At 37.7% G+C, this 24,971-nt stretch overlaps 1 protein-coding gene across 1 annotated transcript in view; it reads right to left on the bottom strand.

Annotated features, from left to right (window-relative positions):
• LOC131428114 (E3 ubiquitin-protein ligase RNF13) overlaps positions 1-22,056 on the bottom strand; it is a 34,245-nt gene extending 12,189 nt beyond the window's left edge. Inside the window, exon 1 of the mRNA XM_058591784.1 lies at positions 21,403-22,056. The gene's annotated coding sequence lies outside the window, so the exon portion shown is untranslated. The remainder of the gene's footprint in view (positions 1-21,402) is intronic.
• Between the last annotated feature and the right edge of the window lie 2,915 nt (positions 22,057-24,971).

The raw sequence follows: 24,971 nt of genomic DNA on the forward strand, positions 1-24,971 counted from the left end.
AAACATTAACTTGGTTTCCAGAACACCCAAGTGCTTAACACATGATGCGCGTTCGAGAACAATTTGTGGAATATTATAGTCGAACTTGAATACAGACTTTTTGCTACTAAAAGAGATGACGAAGCATTGAAACCATTTTGAAATATGAAAGTCATCGGCGAACGATAGTTTCATGCACTTGATCGAAAAATTTAGATAAAAATGAACGGTCCAAGGTGACTTCCTTGACGTACTCCAGATGTAACAGCACATGGTGAGGTTGTACAGGCTCCTATTTTCACTATCATTCCATTACCAGTTAGATATGATCGAAGCCAATTAAAAAATGATCCGTTTAATCCCAGTCTACTTAACTTGGAGATCGTTATGTGACGTGGAAGTTGAAAGCTTTGGCATGGATCCAAGCTGAGTCTCTGTAGTACGGTAGTTAGATACTATACCCTTGTTCACAGAGGATTGCTTCCATATCTCAGGAAAAAATCCATAACGCAAAGAACAATTGAAAAGGTTGGATAGTGGAACCAACAAACTATTAGAACACTTTCTTATCACCACGGATGAAATCCCAAAATTTCTTCGTTTCTTTTATTGTCAGACTTCGCTTCGTAAGCATGTCGTGTAAATTTTGCTGTATTATCACTGAGACGATATCTTCCATCTGACATCAATATCCTTGAAAGCAAAATGTTGAAATAGCAACTTGTATCACTCGAGATCGAAAAGCATAAAATCGAAATTTTGTCCACTGAAGAAAACATTTGCTAGAGCCGCCCTTCTAGTAAATTTTGGTTTTATCAAGGTGAAAATTCACCAATTCAGCCAGCTCGACCAATTGCTGAAACGTTCGTCCTTCTTTAATTTTTTTAAGGTTTCATAAAACTCACAAGCCTTAAACATATGAAAAGAATTTTTTTTATTCGAACAAATGATTCACAAATGTGGAATGATGTTTTGAGAAATTCGCGCGAAATCCGCGCCATAGCATCAAAATCTTAGGAGAAACCGCGCTAAATCCGCGAAAATCGCGAAATCCGCGCGACCGTAACAACCCTGTAAATGTTCAAAAACTTCAGTTGACCATTTTTTGTCTGTAAATTGTTTGGAATTGTTGCCAGATGGGTATCGTAGCCAAAGAAGTTACATTAGTCAAGTTTAATAGATTTCACCTACTAAGGCAAAACAATGCGTATAATCACTACACAGATCAAGATTGGTTTCCAACATCCGAAATTAAATTCGGGTCGATTTTAGGGAGATAGCTGGATCGCTACGTAACCGACAAACAGAACTTATCTCTATAGGCTCAATTTTCTCGCAGATGAATGAACCGATTCACTCTTCCGGTTCCAGAGAAATAATCCTAGAAGTGACGTAACGGACAATCTGCACTTATTTTCTTTCTTTCCTCGGTGATAGCATCGATCAGTTCGATTTTGAGAATCTTAGACTCGTTTGAAAGCTACTTTTGGATTGTGGATCAAGTTTGAAGGAAGAATGGATGACACTTTCGGCTTCTGGGATCCTATTGTAGAAATGACGTTATCAACAAGTCGCCACATTAATATTCGCTCAATTAATTAATTCACTCGGAGATGGCTGAACGATCACTAAGGAGAAATTCGGTGCACAAAACAGTTCATGCTCGCATCTCAACCGACACAGTCGAAAATTGCTTACGGTCAAGACAACAGAAAACAAAGACAATACAGTGTAGTGAACAATAGAGTGTACGAAATGGGCAAATGCGTTTTAACAAAGCCTGGAACTTGGCCAAATTCAATTTGTATTGAAACCAAGCGCTACAAAGTTAGACCAGCAGCAACCGAAATCGAAATCTTGCTTAAGGAACGAATGCATCCAGACGTTAATGATGTAAGCGAGATTCAATTCAACAAGGCGTCTAACTGTGTGTACATTATGTTCAAGGCCAGTGATAATTTCTTTCGCGAAAATATGTCGCAGTACGGAGAAATTCATTTCTTCGAAAGGGAAGTATGCCGGATTTTTTCCGCGGTATCTGGAAACGTGCGAGTGGTACGTATGCAACTACGTAAAGCAACTTCATCTTACTTCATCTGTGATCAAGGCAGGATACATCCGTGTAAAACGCTGATTACGTATGAAAATCAGATGGTTGCATGTCAGTTAAGTGAACAACCTGCACACTACGGCAAACCTTGCACTAAAACTAGGAAAATGACATCTTTCAACCGGAGGACAACCGTTCAATTACAGTAACTAGTGAAGTCAGGGCTGAAATTATTCATCTTGAATCGAGTTGCTCGAAACGATTATTTTTGAAGTCGATTCGATTGAACTGTGTCATTACGTATCGCTTTCGACCACGTGATCGAGATCCTAACAATGTGGTACTAGATTTCGACTGATGAGCCCATATACATTGCAATTTCATGATTGCAATGTATATGGGTTCGTTTAAGATTAAAACTATGAATTATTGTTTGGTTATTTTCGATTATATTTATTCGGTTCATGTACTGGAAAGATGAAAAATGTTTGTAATACTGCGGTTGTAAGTTGCCACGAAATAAACACGAACACTTTTCTGAAATTTAAATCAAGAAGCCGATTCATTTTGACTCCATTTGAAAAAGTAAAGAATTTGTTCAAGTGTGTGCTTGTACACAATTTATAGATGAACTTTGGAAAATAATCAGGCATACAACTTTGCTTCAGCCGTTTTTTTCCAAAATTAAAAGCTTCATTGCGAAAAAATGTTTACAGATGTATTATTCAAAGTATTGTCCGTCGCTAGCGACAACTTTCTCCCATCTTTCCGGCAATTTTCGGATCCCGGTTCGAAAAAAGGAGTCCTCTTTTGACGCTATCCATGAAGCAATCCATTTTTCCAACTCTTCGAAGGATTGAAAATGTTGATCTTCCAGGCCGTATGCCATCGAACGGAATATGTGGAAGTCGGAAGGGGCGGCATCTGGGGAATACGGCGGGTGAGGCAAGACTTCCCATTTCAGCGTTTCCAGGTACTTTTTGACCACTTTTGCGACGTGAGGCCGAGCATTGTCGTGTTGAAGGATGACTTTGTCATGTCGCTCTTGATATTGTGGCCGCTTTACTTTTAGCGCGCGACTAAGGCGCATCAGTTGCGTTCGGTAGCGATCTCCTGTGATGGTTTCACCCGGTTTTAAGAGCTCGTAGTAAATCACACCGAGCTGATCCCACCAAATTAAAGGTTTTTTCTCTTCTACCACCACGTTTGTCTTCGACATCGCAATCGACATTGAAACCACTCCCGACACGTTCTTTTACTCAGAGCAGCATCACCGTAAGTTTCCGAGAGCGTTCGATGCGCTTCAGCTGCATTTTTTTTCGAATTGTAACAGAAAAGTCAAACTTCCCGCAAATGGCGAGAATTGGGCACATAAACAGACATTTTCGAGGGTGAATAATACGAAAACAAGAACAACTGTCACTGAAACGGCGCACACACTCACTTTAAAGGCATTATCATTTATGTATTTTGAACACCTGATATAATAAAAAAATTCTGTATTTTTCATGTATTGTTGCAAGTCTAATACAATTTACGTCATCTATATGTGTAGTTTTAATCAAAGGCTTTTAGGTTCTGCAGCTTTCATTGTAATATTTTTCATATTTAGATATGGAGTGTATCGAAAATAAGCTATCCACAAATTTTTCTTTCAAATTGTAATAGAAAACGATATTTTATTCAAACCAAAAATTGATCTTTCATTGTACGAGGTTAAACTTGAGCATAATGAAAACCGGATGAAATTTAAGTTATTCCTTTACGAATATTCGAACTTTTGATCGAATGCTCTTCATCAAGTTCCGGACATGTGTTGCATCGCATTTTTTGGACGCTTGAGCCCAATTTTTTTGAAATCCTGCATGTTCCCAGCTGCCTTACCAGTCTTCTTGAAGACCCTGTTCACGATTGCCCAGTAACGTTCGATGGGTCGAAGCTGAGGGCAATTTGGTGGATTGATATTTTTCTCAACGAAATTTTTACCCTTTTCCGCAAGCTAATTGAGAGTGGTTTTGGCATAGTGAGCCGACACTAAATCCGGCCAAAACAGTGGAGGTGTACTATGCTTCTTATATAAAGGCAGCAATCTCTTCTGGAGTCACTCAGATCGATAGATTTCTGCATTTACAGTTCCGGTAGTGTAAATCATGGTTGACTTCAAACCACAGGAACATATTGCTTGCCATACCAGTACCTTTCGACCGAATTTCTCCCCAACGACGACTGTAAAGTATTGTGGACCTGGAAGGATTTTTGAGTCCTCCCAGGCCCATGTTGCTGCTTGCTTCTTCTGTTCTACACATTGTTTCGAGATTTTCTGCTTCTTTTAGGTCTTCAAGTGATTTCGCCTCTTGATACGCTGGATCATTCCGACACTCGTTCCTGCTTGTTTGGCCAAATCACGTATTAACATGGATTTGTTCTTCATGATTAGAGATACCACTTTCTGGTCCAGTTTCGGGTTGGAAGAACCGAGTTTTCTGCCTTTTCCTGGTAGCTCATCCAAAGAATGGAGTTCCCCAAACTTATTAATGATGGTTTTAACACTGGCATGATGAATTCCAAACCGTTTCGCCAATTTTTGCATAGTAATACCCTTCTCACTTAGTCATGTGTCCAGAACCTTAATTTTCATTTCCCTTCAATACGCGACATTTTGAAAACGCAGAATTTCAACCGCACAAACAAGTAAACAAACGAAAGCTGACAGCCAAACGCACAGCATGCTGTGGTCTAAGCATAAAAAACCATCACAAATACATGCGTACAACACAAATGTATGTAAATAGCTTATTTTCCATACACTCCTTATTGCTTTAGCTTAAAGATGTCAGGAGCAACCCATTCTTTGTAGTGTTCATAATCAATTTAGGTACTATTGAAGAGTCAAATACACGCTAATAGCACGAGATTGTGATGCTTTTGACATATTCGATATACTTTAAAGGTGTTTGGACATGAACCGCTAAGCAAACACATGGTCCGAAAAGTACCAGGTCTAACACATAGATGGGGCTGGTTTTATTGCAGTAAGCTTTTTGCCTTTCTCTATAGAAAGGTATTAGAATTGCTGGAAAACCCGACTTTCGAACGGAGCCTCGGAGACCCATAGTGTTATATACCATTCGATTCAGTTCGACGAGATAGGAAAATGTGTGTGTGTATGTGTGTGCACTTTTCGAAGATATTTGAACGCGCTCAATTTTCTCAGAGATGGCTGAACAGATTTTAACTAACTTGGGCTCGTTTGAAAGCAACTGTCGGGCCATTGATCAAGTTCAAAGATCAAATGGCTGTGACGTTTGGTTCCAGAGATATGATGATATAAGTGACGTAACCGACAAAACACGTTTTTTTTTTTTTTTTTGTTTCAATTATAGAGGCTTTAACATCTTAGGTCATTCGCCTCTTCGGACCAGAAAATCTTTCTGACCCTATGTGCGGGGTTGGGAATCGAACCCAGGCGGGCTGCGTGAAAGGCATCGACTATCCCATCACGCTATACCCGTCCCCCACAAAACACGTTGATTTTTACCGCTCTTATATGTAAGGTTGCCAATATTTTGGGATCACCTCTAATTTCGTAAAGCGGTAGTGCTCAAAAGTTTAAGCACCTCGAAAAATGTCCTCATGCAAAATTTGAGCTAAATCGGACATGCGTAAGGGGTGATGTCCGGCGGTTAGGGTTTGAAAATTTTCGATCTTGAAAAAGCAATATAGGGGGGAGTACATGAAATTTCCAAAATCGAAAATTTTTTTTAAAGCCGAAACTCGTAAAACTGCATGAAACGTGGAGATTTAGTGTCATCTCAAAAATTTTTGTTTTGAAAAAATCAACTTTCTGGGACTATATTTTGATATTTTTTCTACGTCCTAAAAAGTCGATTGTTCCAAAAAAAATTTTTTTCGAGATGACACTAAATCTCGACGTTTCATGCAATTCTAAGCCTTTTGGAATCATTTTTTTTTCGATTTCGGAAATTTCATGTAACACGTCGACATGTGACAATGGATGAAGCATGGATTCTTCACTTCACTCCGGAATCAAAACGATCGTCATCTTTTTTTATGATTGCAGCGCGTTTGAGCGACCAAGAAGTTTGCTTTTTACCCCATCTAGTATTACAAAATAGAAAATTTACCTTCTGGCAACTCAGAAAGCAACCTATTTGAACAGAGCTTCCATATATGATAAACTTCGCACGACCGTAGTTTTAATTTCCAGTCTCGTCCTGGAACAACATTTCACACAGTATACCAAACTAGTTAAACATTATGTGCTTCAAGTTCAGTGTGTTTTGAGTGATTAAACTCGGATGAAAGAAAACTACGAGTTCGATTCCTGCCTTTTTGGATTTTTTTCTCAAATTTTCGTTTCCGCTGTTTCATATGTTTGTTTTCTGTTTCTACTTAAGCTAAAGTACACGACGACTGAAACCAAAATTAACGTGAAGTTACTGGAAATCCCGTTCACACGGTTAAAGAAAAATGAAATCTGAATTTCAATTGCTGAAAGAGACTGAATAATATGTTAGTGCTCTTGATTTAATGGGTTTTTTTTTTAATTAACTGCCATTTTTTGCGAAATCCTAGCAAATAGAAAATAATCGAACATAAAAGAAACTCTAACATGAATAGGAGATAATTACTGCCAATTTCCATCCTTCATCACGTTTGACTCATCCCTGTATCTACGCAGCATGTAACTCAAACGAAACACACTTTGACGAACTGATTCATTCTCTGATTAGGTCCGACCAATGATCCTAACCGATGTGTTGGCTAGGCAGCTGAAATTCTAAGCCCAACCAAAAACAAAATAGTCTCTTTTACTGTTATTATTATCTGTTGCTATCATAGTACAGCCCAGCCTTGAAGTAGTGTAGTGCTCTCTTCAGGAGTATGCATGGAACCCGCAGCTCGATTGGCGCCCCTCCCCGCCTCTCGTGCTACTTCTTCTGGCGACGATGAACGCCATTGCTCTAATGGGTAGCAAATATTGATTGTTGTGCTGCTTCCTGACTGGAAGTGATGCGATGCTGTGGGTGCCTGGGCAATGCGGTGCCAGAATTGAGTAGTAACTGTTCCGTTTTTTTTTCTTCTTCTTGTGCCTGCACATTTCTAACACCTCAAACTATGCCCATCTCGTCATTGATTATGTGCGGATACCCGCGTGTGCTCACAGCAGGAGGTGAATGTATTATTCGTGTCAATTACTTGTTGGTCACTGAGTGCGACCAAGTGCCCTTCAGGCTACGTGATCCAGGATACATTCGTGTTACACATTACCGGGACGATATTTTGACTTTGGAAATCGAATTTGTGCGAATTTCTTTGTTTGTCAATGTATAAACAGCATTTCTGTTTTTAATAAGCTTCCTCTAACCGAATATTCATTTTCTACTCAAGCAATTCTTTATAAGACTCGTTTCAACGATAGTGTTGCTATTTTGATTCTGAGTTACACAAATTTCACCACCTAATTACCTAATCGTTGATAATAAAGTGGTAACAAAGAATTAGATAAGAGAACCATTCGGGTGGTGTTCGACAACAAAATCGTATGGCAGGTAGTTGAGGTAATCCAGCTTATCGCTTATTTTGAAGATAGGGTGATGTGAAAGGAGAACGCGGAAACTCAACAAAAAAAAGCATTGTTTCAGTCAGTTGTGCTTACCATTGTTCAAACTTCAAACTCGGCAGGCGACAGGCAGCAATTTCTTCCCGGGCAGAATTCCGATTCTAGAAACGAGCAACATGAGTCATGATGTTAATTTTCAAGTTGCTCCAAGAATAACAGTTCCGATATCATGAACTATGTTGACAAATTTGACAAAAAATTCAAGCTGTATTTAAAAAAAATTGCAAAATGTATATCCGGGTATCTATCAAGCATAGCTGCACGGATTTACACAATTCTTTTTTTTTGTGTTATCCGTCTCAACTTTCCCTATAATATAGCATATAAATAATTAAGTAAATCCATCGGGAAAGTGGAGATAATCTGGGAAATTGTTCTGCATGGAATTAGATATTTTCCACTCAATGTATGCTTGATCTTCGATAATTGTGTGGCGCGTGTCGAGTTGTGCAATGCTTGCCAACTGAAGAGTAAAATATGAATAGTCGCGCAACGAGCTGTGTTGTGTGGCTATTTTACTGAGGCTACTTGATCCATGCGCTCCACTATTTTGAACCACATGCTTGAGTATGGATACCACATGAACAGCATACATGTTTCCTAAATCATTTGAAGTCAAGTCAAGTTATAGAAAAGTCCTTTATGGGTACCGCAATTTATATACAAAATTTTAAGTTATATTAGAATGGATTTGAACGAGGACAGGTTCTTCAATAATTCATAGTTTTCAGAAAAATTTCAGAAAAGTTTATCTCAAACTTTCAGAGTTGACCTATGGATGCGGTTGTCACTGTAGCCATGCGTTAAACTGCTATTTATAATACAAAAGGATTGAGGTGTATAAGTGGCAAAATCGAATTATTACTGTAATCTCAACTCTCAAATCTGCCTAACTTTAAACGTAATAGAAATTCCCGTTGAATTGAATAATTACTTAGAAATCAAATTCTTGTGTTGGTCTAGTTCGGAATTGGTATTTGTGTTGTAATTATTACACCTTAGTGAAAATATAATGACGTAACAGTGAAGTGGAGTGAAATTCCCAAACACAAAGATTGATTTAAACTGACCCCAAAAATAACACATGGATCAATAAGTCCCGAGAAACAACATTTTTTTTGCAAAATTTTTTTTTATTCATCAACATAATCACCTTTTAGGGTGATACAATGGTTCCAACGTTTTTCCAATTTTTCAATACCATGTTTATAAAAAAATTTATCTTTCGTTTCAAAATAAGCTTCAGTTTTAGCGATGACCTCCTCATTTGAGCCAAATCTTTTTCCCTGGAGCATTTTTTTAAGATCAGCAAAGAGCCAGTAGTCACTGGGGGCTGAATCTGGCGAGTATGGGGGGTGGGGAAGAAGATCAAAGCCCAATTCGTTCAATTTCGCCATTGTTTTCATTGCTTTGTTCATTGCTGTTTTTGTTCCATCGAAAGCAATCGCGGCACCCACTTGGAAAAAACCTTTCTCATGCTCAATTTTTCATGAAGGATAGTAAATACACTTCCATATGATATCTGTGTCATCTCAGCAATCTCACGGAGCTTCACTTTACGATCTTTCATTATAATTTTTGTCACTTCACTCACATTTTCCGGTGTAACGGCTTCCACAGGTCTACCCGAGCGTTCCGCGTCATTTGTGTCGGTACGACCACGTTTAAACTCGGCGAACCACCGACAAATCGTTGCTTTTGATGGACAAGAGTCCGGATAACATTTTTCAATCCATTGTTTCGCTTGCACGGTGTTTTTACCCATTAAAAAACCAATGTTTTATCAAAACACGAAACTCGGTTTTTTCCATTTTTTAAACAAACTACAAAACGACTTTACTCCAACCTCGATAACTCAGCTGTTTCTGGTCGGATCGACTTAAAATTTTGACCCGTTTCAAGCAAAGGTTAGTACTCTAGAAAGACGTGGTTACTGGTTTACTACGAGCGCCATCTCTGCTTTAGTCTCGGGACTTATTGATCCATGTGTTAGCATGATGGATTTTTGCAAAATTATGCACGTTTCAACAAACCGTTCAGAACTTGATAGTTCTTGAATCTAAACGTGTGACATTCGGTTAAGCATTTCATGAGATGTCGAAGATTAGAGTTTTTGGTTATTATTTACGGTACTTCCAGAACCGGTATCAGGGACCAGCAAACCCCAAAACAATTCGTATGGTCATGAAATAACATGAAAAAAAATAGGAATATTTTAAAGCCCAACATAGAAGAATTTTTGGAGTCGTAATCTTCTATGACGGTTTGAATTTTAAAAACTCATCACCCTGTAATTCTAGAATCGGAAGTTGGATAAAATTCATCGATTTTGTATGGGACCAGAAGTCTTTTAACTTGAATTTTTGTTTAAGAAATTCATTTTGGCATTCTTTGAGAAAACGGTTGATCTATTTCCGATAGTTACGGACCCGGAATTCGGAAATCGGTGCAGTCGAAGTCAGTTAAATTCACCTAAAGGATTGTAAACCATTTCATTTGAGTAGCTATCTTTAAAAACCAAAGTGCATTTAAAATAAATTTTTTGGGTGCCTTCCGAGAGTAAAACTGAAATTAGTTTATTAAATCATCAACTATCAAAATCTGCACACCCGATAATTTATATGAAATTGACATTTTTACACTACTCACTTGAACGTATCTTCTGAACCGGAAGTCGGATCTGATTGAAAAAACCTGTTTTAATCCACCTAGTGGTGTAATGATGCCTTTCTCGTATCAATCATACTATCATATAAGGAGTGTATCGAAAAGTAGTTAGCAACATTGATTATTGAATAAAAAAGCGAAAAAAAATCATATTTTGACATCAGTTTTCGATATATTGTAGAAAAATAACATTTTTATGCATTTCACTGATTATATTGAAGAAAATCCTAGTTTCTGTGAAACGCTCGCACTTTGGACTTGACATTCTTCATTAATTTCTGCACAGTTACTTTTGTGACTTTCGTGGTGGCAGCTGTCCAGTTTTTTCAACTCCTGCATGTTTTGGGACACTGTACCTTCCTTCTGAAAGTGCCGCTTGACAATTTCCCAATAGCTTTCAATTGGACGAAGATCCGGGCAGTTCGGTGGGTTGATGTCCTTTTCCACGAATTGTACATTATTTTTTGACAACCACTGTAGAACGGAGTTGGCGTAGTGGACTGAAGCCAAATCCGGCCAGAAGAGATGAGGAGCCTTATGCTTTCTGTACAGTGGCAGCATTATCTTCTTCAAACATTCTTCCTCGTACAACTTGGCGTTAATTGTGCCCTTCGTGAAGAAAATCGACGACCGCAAACCACAGGTACAAATTGCTTGCCAGACCAACACCTTCTGCCCAAACTTTTCCATCGCCACCGTGGTGTCAGCGTCGTCCAGGTCCTGGTACACCGATTTCGTATAATATTGCGGTCCGGGCAGCGCTCGAGAGTCTTCCTTGGCGTAGGTTTCGTCGTCGATCAGGATGCATCCGTCTTTATTCTGTAGAATCCGGTTATACAGTTTTCGCGCTCTTGTTTTGGCCGGAACATGCTGTACCAGGGACTTTTTCGGCACCTTTTGTTTCTTGTACGTTTTCAGGGAGTTCCGAACTTTGATCCGTTGAATCATCCCGATGCTGATGTTGAATTGCTTGGCCAAATCCCGCGTCGACGCCGATGGGTTTTTTCTGATGTACTCAACCACTTCTAAGTCCCGGCCGGGCTGGCTGGGACCCGTTTTCCTACCGGATCGGGGCAAATCCTTCATGGAAAGGGTCATACCGAACTTCTCGATAATATTTTTGACACTGGTGTGGTGCACTTTCACCCGTTTTGCAATTTCGTTGTACGTGACACCACTTTCTGAGCACCAAGTGTGCAGAATTTTCTTTCGCGTTTCCGGATCAATTCGACTCATCATTGAAACGATAAACCGTACCGAAACCAATCGATTGCGCAGCTGTTATTGGCATGTATACAAACATGTCACCGCAAAACACGCAGCAAAAAATTAAGCCATTTCAGAGTAATAACTGTTTGAATGTTGCTAACTACCTATCGATACACTCCTCATAACAGATCGGCTGAAAAGTTCGTATCGTTTCTATGAGAGGACGCGACTAGAATTAAGTCCATACCATTTTCAGTAAGTACCAACCTTCAAAAGGTACGTGTATAAATTTGACAGCTGTCTGATTATTAGTTTGTGAGATATTGCATTTTGAGTGAAGCTACTTTTGTTATTGTGAAAAAAATGGAAAAAAAGGAATTTCGTGTGTTGAATAAACACTACTTTTTGATGAAAAAAAGTGCCGCCGATACCAAAAAATAGCTTGATGAGTGTTATCCAGGCTCTGCACCGGGCGAAGCAATAATTCGTAAGTGGTTTGCAAAATTTCGTACTGGTCATATGAGCACCGAAGACGATGAACGCAGTGGACGTCCAAAAGAGGCTGTTACCGATGAGAACGTGAAAAAAATCCACAAAATGATTTTCAATGACCGTAAAGTGAAGTTGATCGAGATAGCTGACACCCTAAAGATATCAAAGGAACGTGTTGGACATATTATTCACGAATATTTGGATATGAGAAAACTTTGTGCAAAATGGGTGCCGCGTGAGCTCACAATCGATCAAAAACAACAACGAATTGATGATTCTGAGCAGTGTTTGGAGCTGTTATATCGAAATAAAACCGATTTTTTTCGTCGATATATAACAATGGACGAAACATGGCTCCATCACTTCACTCCGGAGTCCAATCGACAGTCAGCTGAGTGGACTACACGCGATGAACCGAACCCAAAACGTGGAAAGACTCAACAATCGGCCGGTAAGGTTATGGCGTCTGTATTTTGGGATTCGCATCGTATAATTTTCATCGACTACCTTAAAAAGGGAAAACCCATCAACAGTGACTATTACATAGCGTTATTAAAGCGTTTGAAGGACGAAATTTCACAAAAACGGCCTCATTTGAAGAAGAAAAAAGTTTTGTTTCATCAAGACAATGCACCGTGTCACAAGTCGATGAAAACCATGCTGAAATTGAACGAATTGGGCTTCGAATTGCTCCCTCATCCACCGTATTCTCCAGATTTGGCACCCAGTGACTTTTTCCTGTTCTCAGACCTCAAGAGAATGCTCGCTGGTAAAAAATTTAGAAGCAATGAAGAGGTAATCGCTGAAACTGAGGCCTATTTTGAGGCAAAGGACAAATCGTACTACAAAAATGGTATCGCAAAGTTGGAAGATCGCTATAATCGCTGTATCGCCTCTGATGGCAATTATGTTGAATAATAAAAACAAGTTTTGGCAAAAAAATGTGTGTTTCTATTAAACGATCCGAACTTTTCAGCCGAACTGTTAATACTGTGGTATTCTTCAAAATATTTTTTTTTTTCGATTCTTAAAAGAATAACCGAAATCGGTTTCTTCGACCGTCTACTGATAAAAACTATCAATTGAAGAAGATTTGAGGTCAACTTCGAATTTTTTTATGGTTTTTCGCCCTTTTCAGTGATGGTATACAATTTTTAACACACTTTACCCTTTTTTCCTGATCCGGATGATATTCAGGAATTACGTATGGAACCACAGGACCTTTCATTTGATCCTAAGTTTGTGAAAATCGGTCGCGCCATCTAGGAGAAAAGTCAGGACACATATTTTCATTTTTGTGCTAATTTTACCCCATAACTCCGGAACCGGAAGTCGGATCCAAAAAATATTCAGGAATTCCATATGGGACCACAAGACCTTTCATTTGAATCATTTGAAAAAAGTTGGTGCAATTATTTTCACAATTTTTTGCACATTTTATCCCATAACACTCTCCGTGCCTCGGTTCAAAAGTCGGTTTTCACAGTGATTGCATAACCTTTCTATATGAGAAAGGCAAAACAAGAAATTTTTATTGGATCTTAACTGGGACTTTTTATTTAAATCAATTTTTATGGCTAATAAATTTTTATGACTAATTCAGAGAATTTTCTACGATTTTATCTTGTTATGTATAGAAACACAATCTTGAAATAAATTTTAAACAGTTATTTTATGTAAGGTAATGTTATTTCGGAACCGGAAGTAGTATTCCAATAAAAGTCAATATTGTTATACGAGTATGTGAGACCTTTCATTTGAATCTAAGTGAGTAACAAGGAGTGCTTATTTTTTACATTTATGCGCTTATCACCCTGTAACTCTGAAACCGGAAGTCCGACCCGGATAAAATTCAATAGCGTGCTATTGGACCATAAAACCTTCTACATGAATCTAAGATTGTGAAAATCGGTCCAGCCATCTCCGAGAAAATCGAGTGCATATTTTTGTATATACACACACACATACGCGCACACACATACACCACAGACATTTTGCGATGTCGACGAGCTGAGTCGAATGGTATATGAAACTCGGCCCTTCGGGTTTCAGTTTAAAAGTTGGTTTTCAAAGTGATTGCATAGCCTTTCTATATAAGAAAGGTAGAAAAATAGAGGTTTGAAAATATGAAATAATATTGTGGAAATTCGATGTTCACCTGTCAAATCGTGTCACAGCGCACACAGGCCTCACACCTTACACTAATAGGTATAACTTCAGGTGTATATCTGTTGTTGCCCGGGTTGACGGTTTGGAAATCGATAATTATACCGTGTCCAGTGTGATAAAATCGTCCAAGAATACCAAGACGACCCAACGGTGAGCAAAGGAAAGAAATGCAACCTTGTGAACGCAAAAAAGGAGTAATTAGAATCTTTCCATCTAGGACTTGCCCAAGAAGGTTACTTATTCCGTCTGGTTCGTCCAGCAGATAATGAAGCCAGCCGGACTGGAATCGATAAACAAAATATCCCGCCTAGAGGTTCTGGAAGGTAATCGATAAATTAACCCAAAAGTACTTGATGTGGCAGACGATCTGTATGTGCGGGTATTTCAGCAAACCGTACAAAACTACCGGCACCATCAACGGTCATATACGAGGTTTGTTCAAACTTTCAGTTTAGTTTAGTTTTCGATAAAAAGACACTAGATAGGCACTACAGTTTGGACAAGAAACAGATTTTGTTAGGATAACTTTGTGATGTGAAACACATCTTTATTTTCTATATAGGGGTGCAAATCAGAATCTCAAGGAAAAATACACGTAGAAATGTGGTCAGGTTTTAAACACACAGCTCAGTATATTTTCTATCAATTAGTAATATTATTTCATTATTTGATTGGAAATATTTCCAAGATTCGATTTGAATGTATCAAGCCACGTATGTTCAATTATAAATGATTGAAATTTTGAATAGTAGCGAGCAGTGTCCTATTTTGTCTGCTAAAAATCTCCGGCATATCGGATTTCCCTGCCAGAGACGACGGTTTTGAAGGAGTAAGCGATATATCGAAGGGAAAGCATCGCTCTGATTGGTCAATCGATGCAAAAGCGAAGCTGTTTGAAGCACGCGAATCTATAAATATAAGCGAAATTATAGCTAACGTTTCAGTCCTACGCGTAGCATGATAGAGGTAGGTTGTTGCTAGAGAGCAAGACAAAAAGTGCCATAAAACGATTTGAAGCTTTGATTGGTATGCTCTGATCTTGTGTCATGCAAGCTCGGATGAAATTCCATGTTATGTCGTTTCGCCTGAGAAATTGACAACTACCCAGGGTAAATTTAGAATAATATCAAAAAATGTTTTTTTTTTGTAAATCGGTTTTAAATTTTGAGTCAATATTTTTCAGTGTAGGACTCGACATTTGACTGATTTTATGAAAATCACTAGTCAGTGGCGTCTCGTCATCATGTGCACCTCGAATTGAAGGAATGAACTGCGTCCCCAACCCCAACCAAATTCAATTATTCTTTTGCAATCTTTATTTATTCGATGAAAGCAGGTTGGATCGCACCGAAATTGCGTTCATTTACACGCATCTCATATACATCAAACATAAAATTTCAAGTATCTGTTGTCGCTGTGTTAGTGTCTTTTCCGTGCACATGAGTTACTGCACAGATTCAAAAAGAGAAAGAATTACTCAGCTCAGCTCTGAGATTTGTTTGTTTGATAAAAAATCCCATCCAAAAGTATAACGTTATCTCATTGTATTGAAAAACACAAGCGAATCTCCATTCCTCAATCTTTAATTTTCACTTACAACGAACTATTACATCTGCTATCATATCACATAAGCAGTACACAACTAGTCAATTATGTCACAAGACGCCACTGTCACTAGTACAACACTGCTATCTATTGGAAAGATATGGTTAAAAAAGTTTGTCTACATGTACAGAAAGTTTCATTCAAATCTCAGAGTGTTGCCAACTTACGATTTGACGCGAAATTCGTGTAATGCTCAGTTGAAAGCTACTATTGGGTCATTGATTTCACTTCTGGTACCGGAGATACACACCCCTATTCTGTATTTCGGTCGAATCGGATTTTGTCGAACGAATGTAAAAATTTGCATTGATTTGATCGAATGATGCTTTTGTATGGAAAACTCGAACTCGATCGAGCTGCAGAATGCCAAATTTCGTATTCGACCGAAACAATCCGATTCGAACGAAATACAGAATCGGGGTAGTAATGGTATAAATGACGTAACCGACACCAATCGAACTGTATTTCTTATCGCGCAATTTTCTCGAAGATGACTGAATCGATTTACAACAAGTTGAGGTTCGTCTGAAATCTACTATTGAGTCGTGAATCAGGTTCGAAGATAAAATGACTGTCTCTTTCGGCTCCGGAGATATAAGGATATAAGTGAATTTAGATAAACTTACAATGTGGTTAATGATTATCAAATTTTCTCGGAGATGCCTGAATCGATTTTGAAAGTCTTAGACACATTTGAAATCTAGTATAAAGTTATTTTAATCTTATAAATCTATTAATAAGACTATTTAAATGGCAAGAGAAATGCATTATGTATACCAGCACTAGGTGGATTAAGAACAGTTTTTATCGTATGAAGCATTCATTTTTTAAGCATTGAAATATTACCTTTATTGAATGAATGTTGGTTTATTGATATGCTTTCGATTATTTTCTTTTTTTGCACAGATATTTGAGGATCCACAAAAAATAATCATTGATTACATGATTTTTTAATCATAACTACGGTAACGAACTCCTTCTTCGAGGGAACACTGTTAATAAAAAAAAAAGAATCTTGGCCCAAGAGATTACAGAAAAATTACTTGAGCAACAAGAAGTTTCCGGGAATTTAAATTAATTTTCGAAATGAAACAAATTAACAATACTTTATTCAAAAGATGAATTTGACCTTTTTCAACAGACTACTATGTGTACTACGAACCTATTGACAAACCAAATATTCTATTCAGATCCGGACTAGAATATACGACCTATGGAGAATCGAACCTTTGCAGACCACATCGAACTTTTCATAATGTTCAATCAGTTTTTGAAACAAGAAACTTGCTTCATGTCACACAAACAAGATGTGTTATCTTAAGGTTACGAGATGAACTAAAAAAATAACCCCGCTTGGTATTCAATGGCTAAAATATTTCAGCTACGAATTAATTCACTCTTCATCTCTGAGACATCAGTTCGCTTTCGCATCTCATCCAAGTCAGTCGATAAAACAAAACCGCTTACGTTCGGAACGGAAGAAACCAAGTCGAAATGAGTGAACCAAACGAACAAAATCTACCGCCGACACGAAAGAATACAATTGTTGTTGACTTCAGGCAGTGCAAAATTCGACTTTCGATACGAGAACTTGCTTAAAGAGCAAATGCATGTTGACATTAAACGTGTGCATTTACTTCAATGCAATAAGACAAATAATGTTGTTTACATCCAGTTTTATAGAGTTGGATGCAATTCAATTCGCAAAAGACAATAACAATGCGCACCATATGGAGAACGAGAACATTAAGTACAACATTCCAGTATATATGAAAGATAGTGCTATAGAAGTGCGTGTGCATAATCTTCACTCAAGCGTCACCGATTCTTATATTCGCAAAACTATGTCCCAATACGGAGAGATTCTCTCTATCGAAATAGAAAAGTGGAAGAACTTTTTCCCAGGTATTCTAAATGGCGTACGTTTGTTACGCATGCGCTTGAAGAGGCCTATACATTCTTATGTGACTTTCGTTCAAGATACAAGAATTCCGTGCAAATTACTTGGTTACTATGACAATCAGATGACCACATGTCAATATTGCCAGAAAGCTGTTCACTACGGTAAGCCATGTTATAAACTAGACAAGGAGACAACCACACCAAAGGACAACGGTGCTTCCTTCACACCAACCCCAAGCAACCCCAGTACACCTGTTACAGTCACCACAACAGTGAAGTATCCCCTTCAACAAACCATCCAACGTAAACCCTATAGAACAAAGTACACCAGCTGCAGTTAACAGATTACCATCCAACCAACCAGCAACTGCAAACAATGTACAACAAGGCACATCTACAGCAACTAGCAACGAAATAAACAACAATACCTCCGATGCGGCAATGAATGACGAGACGAACCACGAACAAACTGCCCCTCAATCCTCGTAGGAGGGAAATGGAAGCTCCTCTCCCCCTAGAAAAAGGGTGACAACGAGATCCAACTCATAAAAAAAATATTTAAAAAATCGGCTCAATCGGCCACGTAAAGTTTGTACGCAAATAGGACTGAATAAAAATATCTTTTGAATAAAATCTCTGAGACATGTTTCTTTTTTAGTGTCCGCACAAGAATAGTCTAATATTTCTCGATCGAACGATACTGTGAGCATTTGCATTGGTTGTGGCTCTTGGTAATGAAATCCATCTTGATGTGTCTCTCAGATGTTGTGGCAACAGTCATCAAGCTAAAACTTTTTTTTTTTTATTCTAGAATGCGCTTTTAGAGCTTTTAGTTCACTTGTATCGAAAATCTGAGTGTCTGTGCGCAAGTCATCGCTTGTCAAATCAGAAAAAGTTATACCTGTATTGGTCGAGCCGTGATCACCTAGAATTTGTTCCCGTGGAAGCTGCTTAAAGACCTCCCTTACATTCGTTTTCTCTTGTATCAGTATGCAGGTAACTCTTGAGAAACTCACTTTCGAACTCGAGTATGGCTCTTCGATTTGATTCCATATCCGGTTCGACTACTTGCTCTTTCGCGTAGAAAAATCCATCGTGAAATTGTATGTTATGGAAATGTTTCCACGCGATCGTCGATCATATGGTCAACTTCAACACTTACTGTGATTCGTCCGCCGACATGATCTGACGTGGGATATTAAGCTTGGGAGTCTCAAATGCATATCCTTCGTGTTTGGTGAAGACCATTCTAGCAGTTTGATCTGATAGAACAAAATATTTTTGACTGCTTCTGATCGTTGTTCAGCTAAAATACCAACTTCTTTTGAAGTTCCACCTGAATCTGCTGATCCATCCAGATATTCCTACAGAATGTTGATGTAGGAATTTGCCATCATTTTTTGTTGTTTATTCTTGGTAACTTCCCACCAAAATATCAAATACCAAATCCCACAAAAATACATCCTCAAACCATCACGTTTCCTCCTCCATGATTCACCGTGACTTGGATGTGAGACTTCTTTCAAACGATGCTCACCACACACAAAACCGTCATCCGTATATCCGTCCAGAAAACTATTCTACAGAATTCTAAGGGAATCATCAGCATGTGTTTGGGCAAACTTAAGTCGTTTGGGATTGTTGATAAATAGCTTCTTTGCAGTTCAACCCCTGTGCAACTAGAAGGCGACGACAAGTTCACATGAATTCGAGTTTGGAATTGAAACCTCCGTTAAAACCGTTGTCAATTTTGAGTTCCATATTCTTCAAAATCGTGAGCACTTAAAATTTTTGAAACAGTGTGAAGAATTACCGATGATCAATCGCGTAGTAATTTTATCAACAAACGAAAGAGAAACTGTTTTTCGTTTACTGTTACAAGTAACCTTTAGCCAGCACCAAATCATCCGGAATCTCTCTTCAAAGCGGATGTGACAGATGCGTTCCATTGGCCATGATATTTGATATCCATAAGCTGACTGAAGAACACTTTCAACGTTTTGAAAAAAGGATAAATTCATAATCCAAAATACATAAATTTCAATCCAAAAAACCTTTTCGTGTAAGAAGTATGTCTTCGAAATATGATTCCGGATTGTATAAAATATGGGAGTACTACAAAAGGCCGAAATACGAAAGGCGGAAAAACGAAAAGCCGAAATACAAAAAGCCGAAAACACAAAAAGCCGTACGTCACAGAAAGCCGAACCTTAAAAGGCCGAAACTCAGAAGGCCGAAACTCAGAAAGCCGAAACGATTCTTTCAACGGGCAGACCGGGCAAACGGTTTACTTGCGTGGGGCCGCGGTCGGAATGAAATTATTTTCTAAATATACTAAACGTTAGAATTCTTACCAAATACTTTGTACCACAATAATAACACACAACTCTAAAAACTGGTAAAAAATTAGATCAGCGAAAAAAAACGAACAAAGGTGATCACGAAAGACAGTTGTTGGTAGAGAAATAATGAAAAAATCAGCTGTTTTTCAAAGTAGGGCGAATCTTACAAAAGTAAACAAATCGAGTTACTCTCTCCCACCAATAGATGCTTCAAAATCCTACAATTTTGCCTAAAAATACGGTTTCTAAAAAAATCTCAATTTTAGTGATACAAAGAACTATAAAGGGTGAAACTGTCATTCCATTTGTTTATGTTAGTTTCGCCCTCCGTGTTCCATGCCAACAAACAGAGCGATACTTTAATTGCTAGTAAGGAAGGCGAAACTATTTATTTTCTTTATTTTAGATGGTTTACGAACCTCTTACTACTGGAAATAGTAAATGAGACGATAAAATTACCCGCAGATTTATCTTAGTAGCAAAAATCAACCAATTTCACGAAAAATGCGCAAGAGCGTAACTTCATAATTCACACAGAAATCATAAAAGTAAACAAATCGAAAAAGAGCTAGTGTCTTTTTATGTTGATCTACTCTGTAGGTATAGAAGGAAAGGATGCCAGATTTAAATAAATATCTTTTCTACTCAAATAAAAGAAATCAATTTTTTATAACTAATATGTAGTTTAATTATAGACAACATGTGGATTACTGCTAAAAATGTAACTTTTTCGTGAGAAAATTATTGTAACTCACTTACTCGCCATTATATATATATTTCGGCCTGTTATGCTTCGGCTTTCCGAAATTTCGGATTTTTGTGGTAGATAAGAACATCGTTGGCCTTATGTATTTCGGCCTTTCGTTATTTCGCCTTTCGTATTTCGGCCTTTTTTTAGACTCCCTAAAATACGAAGCAAATTTTACTTGTGTTAGCTGTTGTTACCTAAATGTATGTGTTTGTTCTTCCAGGTGCAAGGACCTTCTAAATAACATGATGTCAAGGATATTTCTTGACATCGTGAATCAAAATGATGTATCAAAATAAACAAATGGATTTGTTCGCATTTCAAACTATAGCTAAAATAGAACAAGCCAATCATGTTAGATTCTGTCATTTACTCCAGAAACGTCATATTGGAAAAAAACAATGTCTGTCCTTGAAAACAACTAACAGATGACAAACAATACTATTCCGTAGTTTGATTGTTCTTGTTTTAGCTCTGCGTCCCGCGGATCGCAGGCAAACGATTATTTCGTAACTGTAATCCCTTATCTTGTTTTCCGATGGTCAAAACAAAGGTCATTTACTGCGCCAATTTGGTCTAACTTTTTGTTACTTACATTTGAGAATATTTCTCCGACGTTTATCCTTGATGGGCAAAAAATGGTGTGCTAGGTTTACTGTCTCCGAAATAATCCAAAAAGAAACTGCTACCAAACTTTTTCCTGGGCTACCCAACAACCACGGGTGAGTTTGGAGGGGCAACAAAGCAAAGGCTGCTAATCAAATTATTCCACTCTCGCCACTACGATGTTTAATCCATTGCAATTTTTTGTCGTTTCGATTACGCACTGATTCTTTCTCTTATTGCACCGTCCACAATCTATTGAACATTATCGGACATGGTGAAAACCGTCATCACTAAATCATCGTCACCATCGATAGTACAGGTCGCCATTGTGTTACTTTTCTCAATTTTTGTGTAGCTCAAAAATAAAAACAAAGCACCTCTACTGGATATTCTTTGATTCTGTTGCGAAAAACTGCGGCGAACGCAAAAAAAGCTCACGTTTTTCAACCGAAACAAATAAAAAGCAAAGAAACATGAACAGTAAGCCACGTGAAAATATTCAGATGAAAATTTATAATTGTTTTCACAATGCTTTTCTACTTTGATTTTGCGATTATAAAACTACGCCACACACGGAATCGTTTTGAGTCACTGATGATCACGAAGTGGATGGAAACGCGACTATCACTTCACTTGTATGAATGAATAAAAAATGTGCACATCAAGAAGAGAAGAAACAGACAGAAGGAAACGAAAAGAAAGAGAGCGTGACAGCTGAAATTGACAGCTGACAGCTTTATTTTGTTACGGTGTAACGCTACCGGGGGGTACACAAATTAATCGCAGAATCCGGCTCCCTGTCACGACGCCATCTTGATGAGATCAAAATCGGAACTTCAAAATCAGCTGATTGCAACGTAAACAAACAAACAGTAATACATTTGTTTTACGCGTTTACCTTGTTTAGTGCACGAAAATTAGTGAATTTTTGGTCGACTCTCTCACAATAACTTGTCGGTTTACCTAAAATACAGCAGACAGTGTTTTGGGACATCAAGTGGAGATAATTTTCACAATTTGAGAGTCGCGATGAGTATCAAAACATCGCAGTGTTTGGGGCTCGAAACGCGAGGGGCTCAACGTAATCGGTATACTTTCAAATGGCTGGTGCTCACATACCGGTGTCAGATGGGTGGCAGAATCGGAGACGTCTGAATTACTGGTAATTTCCGATACTATTCAAATCATTGAAGACAAACACGAGAAAAGGTCCTAAGTGCAAATGAGAGTTTCTCTTTGTTTACTTTCACTTTCGAGTATTACGACTCAATCAGCAATCCTTCCATCTAACACTTCAAATAGGACAATAGCAAAAAACATCAACTTTCGATAGAAGCTGTACAATTTGTTGGAAATTACTGGAATTTACCGTAATAAATGAAACAGAAAGTAAACAAAGAGATACTGTCACTTGCACTTGGGACCTTTTCTAATGTTCATCGAGCAATGAATTCAAATTGTTATAGGTGGAATTTCCTATACTAGGTAGAAAAATTTTGTTATTGTTCCGAAGCGTGATGGAATGGAAAGAGCGAATGGCAGTAGCGAGCCTTATGTTCCAAAAGTGAGCTTAGCTCTTTCATATAAAGCAGCAGATAAATTAAAACAAGAAACAATTTATTTTGGTATTAATTCTAGTATAAGGGCCCCTACAGATCGAAGAGAAACTATTTAAAGAGAAACTGTCACTTGCTTTTACAATAATTGGAAAATTTTACCATGGAACACGACACGGAAAAAGGCACGATTCCAAAATAGTTTGAATATTAGTTATTTTCCAGAGTTTGATTTGTTCGAATTCGGTAAAACCAAGCAATTTCTTTTTTGTCTAAAGTTGCAGTGGTTGATTATAAGATATGCATGAGTTAAGAGTAATAAGTGACACTGTTCTTTTATCTAATTATCACTATGACATATCATACATTCCTTTTGTGTTTGGTGAAATTGTAGAGACAAACAGTTGTTAATTAGCGCAACATTTAAAATGATATACTAATGAAACGAATTATTTGAAAATAAAAGATTATGTTGGGTAAGACTTCGGAATTTTCTTTAGCATTTTTTTAATTTTTGACGATTCATAGATTTCATGACTACACTTTTATTCAGCAAATATTTGCCACACAATTCTCTGCAATCCGTGTTTGAGGTGGAAATAAAGGTGAAAAATATCCAGTTGAAATGCTCATGCAGACAAAAAAAATTGAAATTTTCTTGAACTCTTTTTCCAAGAGTAAAATGTCTGCAAATCTGCAGATTTCTCATGTGTTGCAGACATTTTTAGTTGCAGACTTTTGAAAATCAGACTTTCGTCAAAATTTACACTTCTCGATTGGCCGCACTGTTTTTTTTCTCACCAAGTTAGTTTTGTGTGTCATACTTTATCAGAGATGCCATTTATACAGATTTATCTGTATTATACAGATTTTTACATGCGCATACAGATTTAATACAGAGTACAGATTTCTTAAATTTAATACAGATTTATATAGATTTCACCATAAGTAATAAGGAAAAAAATTAAACTATCTATTAGTATTTGAGCTATCTATTAGTATTTGATTGCAATGACGAGATAAACGTTTAGGAATCAACGTACAAATCACTTTTAAAAAAATATATATTTTTTGTGCAGATATTTAATGAAGAACACTGAAACCCATTTACATTAAAATTTGTATCTAAATTGAACTTAAAAGTCTGCCAGACTGACAGTTGTATTACCTGACTTGATGTTGCATATTGGGTTTTGGAAATCCATCTCAACTTATGAAGTGAACATTTTCAAATTAGACAAGTATATGGCACCATAATTCAATTGTTGTTGATAGGAAAAAACTATAAAATTTCGTCGATGAATATAATATAAGATATGAAATTTAATCTACCACTCTATAACCATAATCTATAGGAATAACAACATAACTTTTAACATAATTGTATTGTAGAAATTTCATTTTATTAGCGAATACAGATAAATACAGATATTTTATACGAATCAATACAGATTTTCTATGAAAATATCTGGCATCTCTGTACTTTATAGAAAAATGAAAGCCCCCAGCCATTTTTTCGGATTCACAGATTTTTGCCTAGCGTCTCTGAGTACCACCGAGCTTACTAAAGGACTATTTACACATTTCAGTTCCGTGACGGTTCAGTGAAAGTGCCTTCAGTGCGCCGTCAGTGTTCTTTTTTATCGGTACCCTTCCGTTCCGTTTCCGTGCTGTTTCCGTTCCGGCACAGCCAATGCAATGACATACCGACTTCAGTGAAAATGAAAAATATCGGTGACGACGAATTTGAGTTTGCCGGACGGACGCGACACTGACGGCGAGCTGCACTGAAACGGCACTGTGCCGGAAAGGTGTGAATGCGCGCATAGAAAACGAATGAAATAATATCAGTATCCGTGCACGGTGTCGTGCCGGCACTGAACCGGACCGGATATGTGTGAATAGTCCTTAAATGCTGACAATGGAAAGCATATAAAATACACTCCCACAATCCCTGGATGTATGCAATCGATAAAAGTAAAAAGCAAAGTCAAATATCTTA

The sequence above is a fragment of the Malaya genurostris genome, chromosome 2 (genome assembly GCF_030247185.1).
Source record: "Malaya genurostris strain Urasoe2022 chromosome 2, Malgen_1.1, whole genome shotgun sequence".
Classification (NCBI taxonomy): domain Eukaryota; kingdom Metazoa; phylum Arthropoda; class Insecta; order Diptera; family Culicidae; genus Malaya; species Malaya genurostris.